This window comes from Penaeus monodon, chromosome 11 (genome assembly GCF_015228065.2).
Source record: "Penaeus monodon isolate SGIC_2016 chromosome 11, NSTDA_Pmon_1, whole genome shotgun sequence".
NCBI lineage: Eukaryota > Metazoa > Arthropoda > Malacostraca > Decapoda > Penaeidae > Penaeus > Penaeus monodon.
Window position 1 is genome coordinate 44536810 of NC_051396.1, and position 10000 is coordinate 44546809.

Below are 10000 nucleotides of genomic sequence, written 5' to 3' on the forward strand. Positions count from 1 at the left end.
AAAATTTGAAAGTTTATCATCATCATCATATCACCACGACAGCACCCTATCATCATCATCATCATCATCACCATCATCATCATCATAATGGTAATCATTATCTTTTCTTATTAATATATTTTTGCAAAATATAATCATGGTTAATTGTATTTTGTTTTATCACTATCATCGTTATCATTCTTATTTTTATTATCATTAAATTGTTGTTACCGATTACTATGGCTGTTACTACTACTGCTTCTACGTAAAGCCACAAATTTCTTTTACATCTGCCGCGCGTGAAAATGGAGAGGGTGAATCCCCCAACGCAGACGGTGTTGTCATTTATCGGTGGTTATTTTAAAACGATCCGTTGTCATGTTCAGCCGGAATCGCTGGTCAGGGACGCGGCTTCGCTTGGCATTGACACCATGTTTGGAAAACGCGTTTCCCCACTAGATATCATACCGATTTTTAGTGACTAAATCGTTGGGTGATGTGTAAAATCAGCCACAAATATGGAGATAGCCAACGTGTAAATCATAGATAAGCTAATGATAAGGGTTATCAGGTGCGATAATTTCCCCCCACGTGTCTTAGTTCGCAGACTAAAAGGTACGAATGGGTTGTTTATCAATAGGCCTGATTGTTTACGTAAGCCTACATAGTATTCACTGTTCCGCCAGGCTTTCCGTTAACAGTCGGGGAAAAACGACAACAGATTCTGGTTTTTTGAAGTTTTACCAAAGCGGGTAAGTCTCAGATACTTTTTTCTTTTGATAGATCATGAGGTGGAAGGCTTTTCAGTATAAAATTAAAACGATGCCAGTTACTGGGTATCCCCCCCAGATGCATAGACATTATTGATCAAAATATAATGATATGAAACTGTTCGTAGCGTAAGCGAAACAATTATCATAATAACATTTTCAGCAATGTAAATGAAAAACTACGAACGAATATTGCATTAACTTCATGAAGCACACTCGAAACTTTGCGAAACTTAATGAATGGCAAGACGCGACTGTGCGTGGGTGTTTGTGTATAGGAATTTTAAAGGTTGAGAAGGTTGCACTTGGAGTACATGGTGTCATAATTTGTATTATGTATATACTTGGTTTTCAGCATTAAAAATAAATGCCAAATTGGGAGCACGGCGTGTGCAAAAACAAATCAGTTGAATTTTGGATGAGGGCTGGAACCATATTGATAAAAACAAGAAAACCTTTGGCAGCGCATTTCTGTTACAGTGGATCCTCTGCCTTTATCGCATGGTCTCAAAAGCCCACACCAGTCCAATATGCTGATTAAGAATGCGATTGTTTAAGGGATAAGGTCGGTATTTAAAGCTGTATTGCGAAATGGCATTATAAATTCATGGTTACACGCACCCCCATCACAACCACAAATACAACCACACTCGTACCCCACATTACGGTCGGCTCTCTCTTCCTCTCTCTCTCTCTCTTCTCTCTCTCTCCCCTCTCTCTCTCCCCTCTCTCCCCTTCTCTCTATCTCTCTCTCTCTCTTCTCTCTCTCGGAAACAAACACACACACACACACACACACACACACACACACCACACCACAACACACACAACACACACACAACACAAACACACACACACACACACACAAAGCAAACAAACAAACATACATTTGTGCAAATAATTACGAATTTCATGGCATTTGAGGATAATAATGATGTTAAGAAACTTATAACTTAAAAAAAAAAAATCTAATGTGATAATGCGGGCTATGAAGCAGGGTTGCTAAAGCCACGCTTATGTGTAGCGTTCACATGGAATGCTGGTGAACACGTGCACTGCAATCTGCAAGGTTGCCGAATGCGTCCGTTCAAAAGTCGGGTCGAAAAATAGCCAGGGGGTCGTTGATTGTATACTGGAGGTCAAAGGAACCAATCAAGCTTCCAGCTTTAAATTCTCGAGAATAATTTGTGAAAACCTAAAATAAAAAGAAAAATCCAGTTTTCTTTTTCATATTGTATCAATTCCTTAAAATTAGAAATATGTAAAAATTCCTGTAAATCTCCAAAAATTCCAGAACCTTGGCATTTTCCCCTCCCCCCCCTGTCATTGCATGTCGCCAGCTCCCAAATGTCTTTCAGGATATAATCCTGTCTGATCCCCGTCTCTCGCATACAGCCCGTGTCGGCGAACTTGTTACTCTTGACTTAGTAGTCATAATGGCTTGTGTTTCCTTTTATAATATGTATTTCAACTACTACTTTCAGAATTGATTTTAAATTTTTTTCCCCTTCATCTAAAAGAAAGGGATCGATAGAAAAACTGAAATTCCATTGAAAATCGAACGAGTTAAAAAGTTTGAGAACCCCCGCCTTATACAAAAAATGAAAATACAGTAGAAAAATAGGGAACATAATAGGCAGTCGAATTGGCAACTCGTCGCATTCGTCATGGCATCCAGAGAGCCCAAAGGTGCATGCCAAAGTGCTGTTGTTTACTGGTTGGGGGTTCCTATTACTTAATCATGCCATCAACTTAGATCTGCGTCGATTGAAGCATGATTAGTGTCTCGGGTTGCGTGGTGAGAGACTCGACGCAGTATCGGTCAGGAGCCGAGTTTCTACTTAAACGTGCTTTTTCGTCTATGTGCTTTCTGTTTCGACCTATAAAAGGATGCTGGTCGACATCGTGTGTTTTTGGATAATTTTCTTTCGCGGAGGAAAAAATGTTGGGGGATTATGTGTGATGCGTGAAGGCCGGAGTTCGAGTTGCCTTTGGGTGCATGCGGTGATCGGGGAGTCCGTGGAGCGGTAAGTTTTTTAAGAGATGGATAAAGCAACAAGTTGTGTGTGTGTGTGTGTGTGTGTTGTGTGTGTGTGTGTGTGTGTGTGTGTGGTGTGGGGTGTGTGTGTGTGTGTGTGTGTGTGGTGTGTGTGTGTGTTTTGGAGTGAGTGAGTGAGCGAGTAAGCGAGCGAGCGAGTGTGTGTTTGTTTGTTTGGTTTGTGTCTGTCTGTATTTTGGATTAGGTTATATTCGAAAAGTGATAGAGTTTGCCAGCTCTTAGAATGGAAGTCAGTGTTTTACGATTTACACTTTATGCGATGTTGCCGCCAAAAATGTTTTAAACAAGAATCGACAAAGAGAATAGTTGCAGCCGCCTTCATAAAACGTAATTATATAGTTTTTTTAATTACAGAAATTAACAAATTCTGTTGAAACTACATCTGATCAAAATCTTATTGAATTTACTAATCTTTATGTTTTTCAAGCAGTTCATCTTCCCCCCCCTTTTAGAAATCATAAATTTTGTACAAAAAAAAGTGTATTTTACTCAGAAAAGTCCTTTTTTCTTTTAATGGATTTTTCTTAGTAAAATACAGTACAGTCAGAATGTACAGTAAGAAAAAGGGATACTTACTTTTCGAAACTGCTCAACTTTGCATGTTACTTTGGTAAATTGTTGCATGAGCTACCTCTGTACTGCGGGAATTCCTAAATTAAGTTTTTTTTTCTTTTTCTTTGATAGTTTCGCCTATTTCAGGATAGGAAATAAAACAGCATTAAATAGCACGGGAAAATTATTCTTTAGCGCCACACACAAACACGCATACGGAAAACACGCACAGGGAAACACACTCACGCACCGGAAACACACACGCACAGGAAAACACACACACGCACAGGGAAACACACACACGAAAATGGAAACGCACACCGTACACACACACGCCCCATGAAAACGCACACGTACACACACACACACACACACACCACACACACACGCACACACACAACACACACAGACACACACACACCCCACAACACACACACGGAAAACACACACACCACACACACACACACAACACACACACGGGAAAAACACACGCACGGAAACACACCACGCACACGGAAACACACACGAAAAACGCCAACATACACGGAAACACGCAAAACACGCACGCATACGGAAAAAACACACACACGCACACGGAAAAAACAAACACACCCCACACACACACACATACACACACACACACACACACACACACACACACACACCACACACACACACACAACACACACACACACACACACACACATACTGTAAGAGCCGGAATGATGGGCTCTACAAGAGTATGGTAGGTGGCGAGCTTAGGGTGTAAGGTAGACGACCAAGATGTAATGATCCTTTTATTATATATTATGAGGAGTACGGCTGCGCCAAGGAGCGAGGTGTTGCTCCTTGGCTCCCCGCAGGGAGTCTCCCTGCCATCTCCTACAGTGGTCTAAAGAGGGGCATAGATCACGTGCTTAACTTTGACAATCATTGGTGATGAAAAAGGTACTGTTACAACAATGCATAGCTCTGTGGAAGGGGATAGACAAAAAAACATTGGAATGTCTAGTGTGGCAACGAGAGAACGAACAAACAGTAAAGCAATGGACACACTTATATGTATGTGTGTTGTGTTGGGGAATATGGGGCATGGTGACAATACAAAGTTTACGCAAGTCATGTAGAATATAAAAGATAAATAGAATAACATTGGCATACACATTTCAGCAACATCACATATATAAAGGGGGTTACATATCTCCCTGGTTTCTAAATGATGGTCCCCATCATAATCAAATATCGTGAAAAAACGTAAACACGACGCAAGTTACTGTGACGCGGTGTGTATATCAGTATCGAGATTTTCTAGTTATATGAGTGCTAACGTATGCCGAGACTGCGATATTCTCGGGTTTAGAACTACGTGAAACGGGCGGCGCTGAAAGGGAAAACCGTCTTCAGGGGACGGCGTCACAGAATGCGAGCGAGCGAGCGGCGCTGAGGGAAGAGCATCCCCAGGCGGCGGTAATACAAGATACGTACGAGTGAGAATCTAGTTAGGGAACTCATAAACTGCAAATGAACACCTATACTGACAGAGAGAGGAGAGAGAGAGAGGGAGGGGAGAGGTATAGGGGAGAGAGAGAGAGAGATGGAGAAGAGAGGGGAGAGAGAGAGAGAGAAGAGAGAGAGGAGAGAAGGAAAAGAGAGAGAGAGAAAGAGAGAAAGAGAGAGAAGAAAAAGATTGTGGAAGAAGACATTTAGATGAAAGATAAAACTAACAAGAAAACCAGGTAGAAAAAAAAACAAAAACAGCAAAGAATGAACCAGACCTAGAAACGTAAAAACGAAAGAAATTAAAATATGAATGAAAACGGGTGAAGTAAAAAGCAAAGGCGAAAATTTGAGCGTTTTAGAAGAGTGTGGAATGTCTAGTGTGGCAACGAGAGACGAACAAACAGGAAAGCAATGGACACACTTATATGTATGTTTTGGTGTGTGGGAATATAGGCATGTGCATACATAGATTACCGAAGTCATGTAGAAATATAACAGATAAATAGAATAACTGGCATACCAACATTTCAAGCAAACATCACATATATAAAGCTGGGTTACACATACACACACACACACAAGTTTTTCTCGCGGGGTATTTACAAGTGTCCTCCATATAGAAATTTAAGTACACCACACAGTATACATACAAACAGTATACCTACGCTATATAGGAAAAGGAAGCACAACAAAGAAAACCGAGAAAATTGAACTTGGGGTATTTCTCTCGACCTTTTTACCTTTGTTATCATTCCGTTCCTCGTATTGCTTTTATTATCCGTTGTTGCCACCGTACGTTCGGCGTGAATGTCAGGGTAGGCCTATGTAGTTGTACTTGTAAATAAAATGTATTTAAAAGGTCGTCTTTCCTTGATTAGAATCCACAATATTCATATATGTGTTTATATGTGTGTGGTATAAAATATTATGTATATATATATATGTGGGTGTGTGTTTGTGTGTTGTGGTGTTAGTTGTGTGTGTGTGTGGGGGTGTGTGTGTGTGTGTTTTGTGTGTTTTTTGTGTGTGTGGGGTGTGTGTGGTGTTGTGTGTGTGTGTTTTATGTATGTATATGTTATGTATTTATATTATATGTATGTGTGTTTCTATATATATATATATATATAATAAATGTATATATATGTATATATATATAATATTAATATAAGAGAGAGAGAGAGAGAAGGAGAGGAGAGAGGAGAGTGGCACGCACGCACACTCGCACGAACGCACACGCGCGGGGCACACACATACCCCACCACACACCACAAACACACACACACACAAACAAACACACACACAACCACACACACACCCCACACACACACACACAACACCCCACACAACACACACACACACACGCCGAAGAGGGGAAACAAAAATATCCCTGCGAAAACGGTCAGCCAGACATCGATCGTTCACTATACGGGGTAGTCGCGGATGAATAATGCACTGTAACAGCACTTTTTGGTACGAAGTGCTGTTTCTTAGATCACTGGCACAGCATTAATTTGCTAGTCCCCGAAAGACATATTCCTTCGCTTTTGGGGAGTGGTTTTCAATACGGGGAAATTTTGTTAACTAAATTTAGATTATGAATTATGTATATCGAACTAGGTTGTATTTGCCTATGAATTCATGTACGAAATAAAACACGTTTACGTTGTGTTCATATATCGTACTTGATAGTATTTACCATGTAATTATGAATTAATGTATCGAAATACAATTTTTTTTATTGTGTTCATATATCTAATAGGCAGTAGTCTCCTATGCAATTAATGTTTCATATATTTTTTGGTATTTCCAGGATCGTCATGTTGGCGAAGCGACCCGTAAAACTGGCGAGAAATAATTTTTTCATCAAGACTTCATCGTCATCAAGTTTTCGCAATGGTAAGTTATCAAGAGGTTCAAATCTAGTTCTTGCATCGGAACTAACTTGTATATTTTGTGTCATTTTGTTTGGCGTATGTATCTATTTTATATATTTTTTTTGTTTTCATCATCTTAACGGGACATTCAAGACAAATGGCCTTGTGGCCCCTTGTGTGTGTTTTGTCTTTTTTTGTTTTGTTTTCTGTTGTATCATAAAGCCGTTGTATTCATTCCAACTCCGTCTGCCTTATTATTACTCTTCCTAAGTGCTTGAAACTTACAGATATTTACAAGTCGAGAATTTTTCTAATTCACAAAAGTAGGCAACGGGGGAAAATAAGGCCAAATTATATACCGTTTTTCGAAAGACCGTTTTAGGCCCAAAATTTCGGTTTATTTGGTGAAAGAAGTTATTATCGCAAAATAACGTCTATGCGTATTTACGTCTCGGGGGCAAACTGATCTGAGAGTTTATTTTTCGTTTTTTTCCCTCATAAATGTAATTGTGTTCGGAGAAAAACTAGACATTTATTATATTTATCCTGGAACAGAAGAAATACGGCCATGACATTTGGAAAACACGCGACCGCACGCACCCACACACATACACACACCCCACACACACACACACACACAAAACACACACACACACCACACACACACACACACACACACCACACACACACACACACACCCCACACACACACACAATATTGAAATTCTCCTTGCAGCAGCGTGGCTTGGGTGAGAGAAAAAGGTGGGGACTTCTCTATTTTCCTTTATTCTCCAGTTAAAAACACACAAACACGGAAAACAGTCGGTTTAGAACACACACGTGCAGGCACCCGTGCCCTTCAGTCCCTCTGATTTTTCCCCTTTCGCGCCCTTTTTCCCGAAAATTACTGCACACCTCTATGCGCAAATGGCGTTCACAGCAACACACAAAACACACACACCACACACAAAACACACCACACACCACACACAAAACACACCACACACACAAAACACACACACACACACACCACACACATACACATACACATACATATACACATACACACACACACATAAAGAGAGAGAGAGAGAGAGAGGAGGGGGAGAGAGAGAGAGAGGAGAGAGAGAGAGAGAGAAGAGAGGAAGAGAGAGAGAGAGAGAGAGAGAGAGAGAAATAACTATATTTTTTGTTGACCATTCAACAGGATATTATTTATTTTTACTTCAAAGTTCCCCGCTTTTTTTGGGCCTCTCTCCCCCTGTTTACAGAACAACGCACATCAAGAACGATCGTAAATAACTTTATCTCATCAATATCACTATTGTAGAGGGCTTTCCCCATGTGGACAATGTATCTCCGCAAGAATACAGAGTGAATGCAGAGTGTGTGTGAGTGCGAGAAGATAAAGAGAGAATATGGAAATTGAATGTCAATAGACGCAATTTTTTATGTAGGAATATATTCAGCAAACCTAAAACAAGAAGGTAAAGTTGCTCATGCTTTACGAAATGTTAACATTATTCATTTGTTAGATATTTAACCGTCTAATAGCTGGAGTTACTAGTAAGAATATTATACCATCTGTAGGCCCACACAGCCTGAAAAATCTTATAGTATCAGATATCCCATAAGAGTTTGTATTCAAAGCATTAAAATTATTAAACCCTTCAACGTGAAGCACTGTGTAATTCTGTTATTTCATTACTGTAATCAAATTTGTACAAACTGCTTCACCCCACTAACCTTCGGCCGTAGGAAAGGTGAAGTGAGCACAATTTTATGGACCATAATTTCAAGTTAGTATATTATTGTATTCAAAAATAACCCCGATTATGAGAAAATTAAATATCCAAGCAACGAAAAAAAACGTGATATCATTTTTCGTCTCACATTGTGTGTAATAATAACACACTTGTAAAATAACATTACAAAAACGAGGCCTTTCTTTACTGTCGTTCCCCAGTCTTCACGAATTGAAACTGACCTTTGGAACGATTTAACCTTTACCTTCAATTACCTTCAAATATGCACAAGGTACACAAACATAGGCTATATAGCGACGTTCATAAATGCATAAATGTTATTATCATTTTCAATATTCCATCAAGTTTTAGTGAACTGTGAATAATCAAGTGGTATATCTTTAATGTTTTTTTTTCTGTTGTTATACCCCAATAAATGACAATCCTTACGTACCTGAGCAATGGCCATTCACATTTCAACATAATGTTAACGATTCATTTGTATTTCCTTAAGGATTATGTGAAATATGTGAAGTGATAGGAATAATAAACTATTGTATCGCGCGCGCTCGCACGCACACACACACACACACACACACACACACACACACAAAACACACACACACACACACACACACACACACACAAGCACAATTTAGATCACCCCACACAGACACACACACACACACACACACACACACACACACACACACACACACACACACCTCAGTCACACACCACACACCACACACACACTCACACACTCTCACACACCCCACACACCACACACACACACACACACCACCACACACACACACACACACACACACACACACATTTCAAATAATGTTAACCGATTCATTTGTTTTTCCTTAAGGATTAGTGAAATATGTGAAGTGATGGGAAATAAAAAAAACTATTGTATCGCGCGCCCCCGCGCTGCGCGCGCACCCCACACACACACACACACAACACACACAAAACACACACAACACACAAAACACACACACACACACACACACACACAGACACACACACAAACACACAAACACACAAACACACTCACGCACGCACGCACGCACGCACACACAAACACACACAAACACACAAACACACACAACATGCACACACAACGCGCGATAGGGATTATAGATATATAGGTAGAGATGTGTGTATAACGCGCGCAAGCACGCAAATCATGTACACATGGCCTCAAAACACATGCACGCGCCCACACACATGCGCGCGCGCATACACGCAAATATACACGCACCCCACACACGGGACAAAACCCCACGCACACAAAACACGCACACACCACACCACACCCCACACACACACACCACACACACACACCCCACACACACAACACACACAACAACACACACACACGCAAACACCACACACACACACACACACAACACCACACACACACACACACCCACACACCCCCACACCACACACACACCCACCACCACACACCCCCACACACACACAAAAACACAAACACACTCACGACGCC

The 10000-nt window shown here is 40.5% G+C and overlaps 1 protein-coding gene and 1 pseudogene across 1 annotated transcript in view; one reads left to right on the forward strand and one right to left on the reverse strand.

Annotated features, from left to right (window-relative positions):
* Positions 1-10000, reverse strand: part of LOC119578971 (probable magnesium transporter NIPA1) — a 48681-nt gene that overhangs the window by 19873 nt on the left and 18808 nt on the right. The window lies entirely within an intron of this gene.
* The window catches only part of LOC119578595, a 5952-nt pseudogene continuing 4713 nt past the window's right edge, over positions 8762-10000 (forward strand).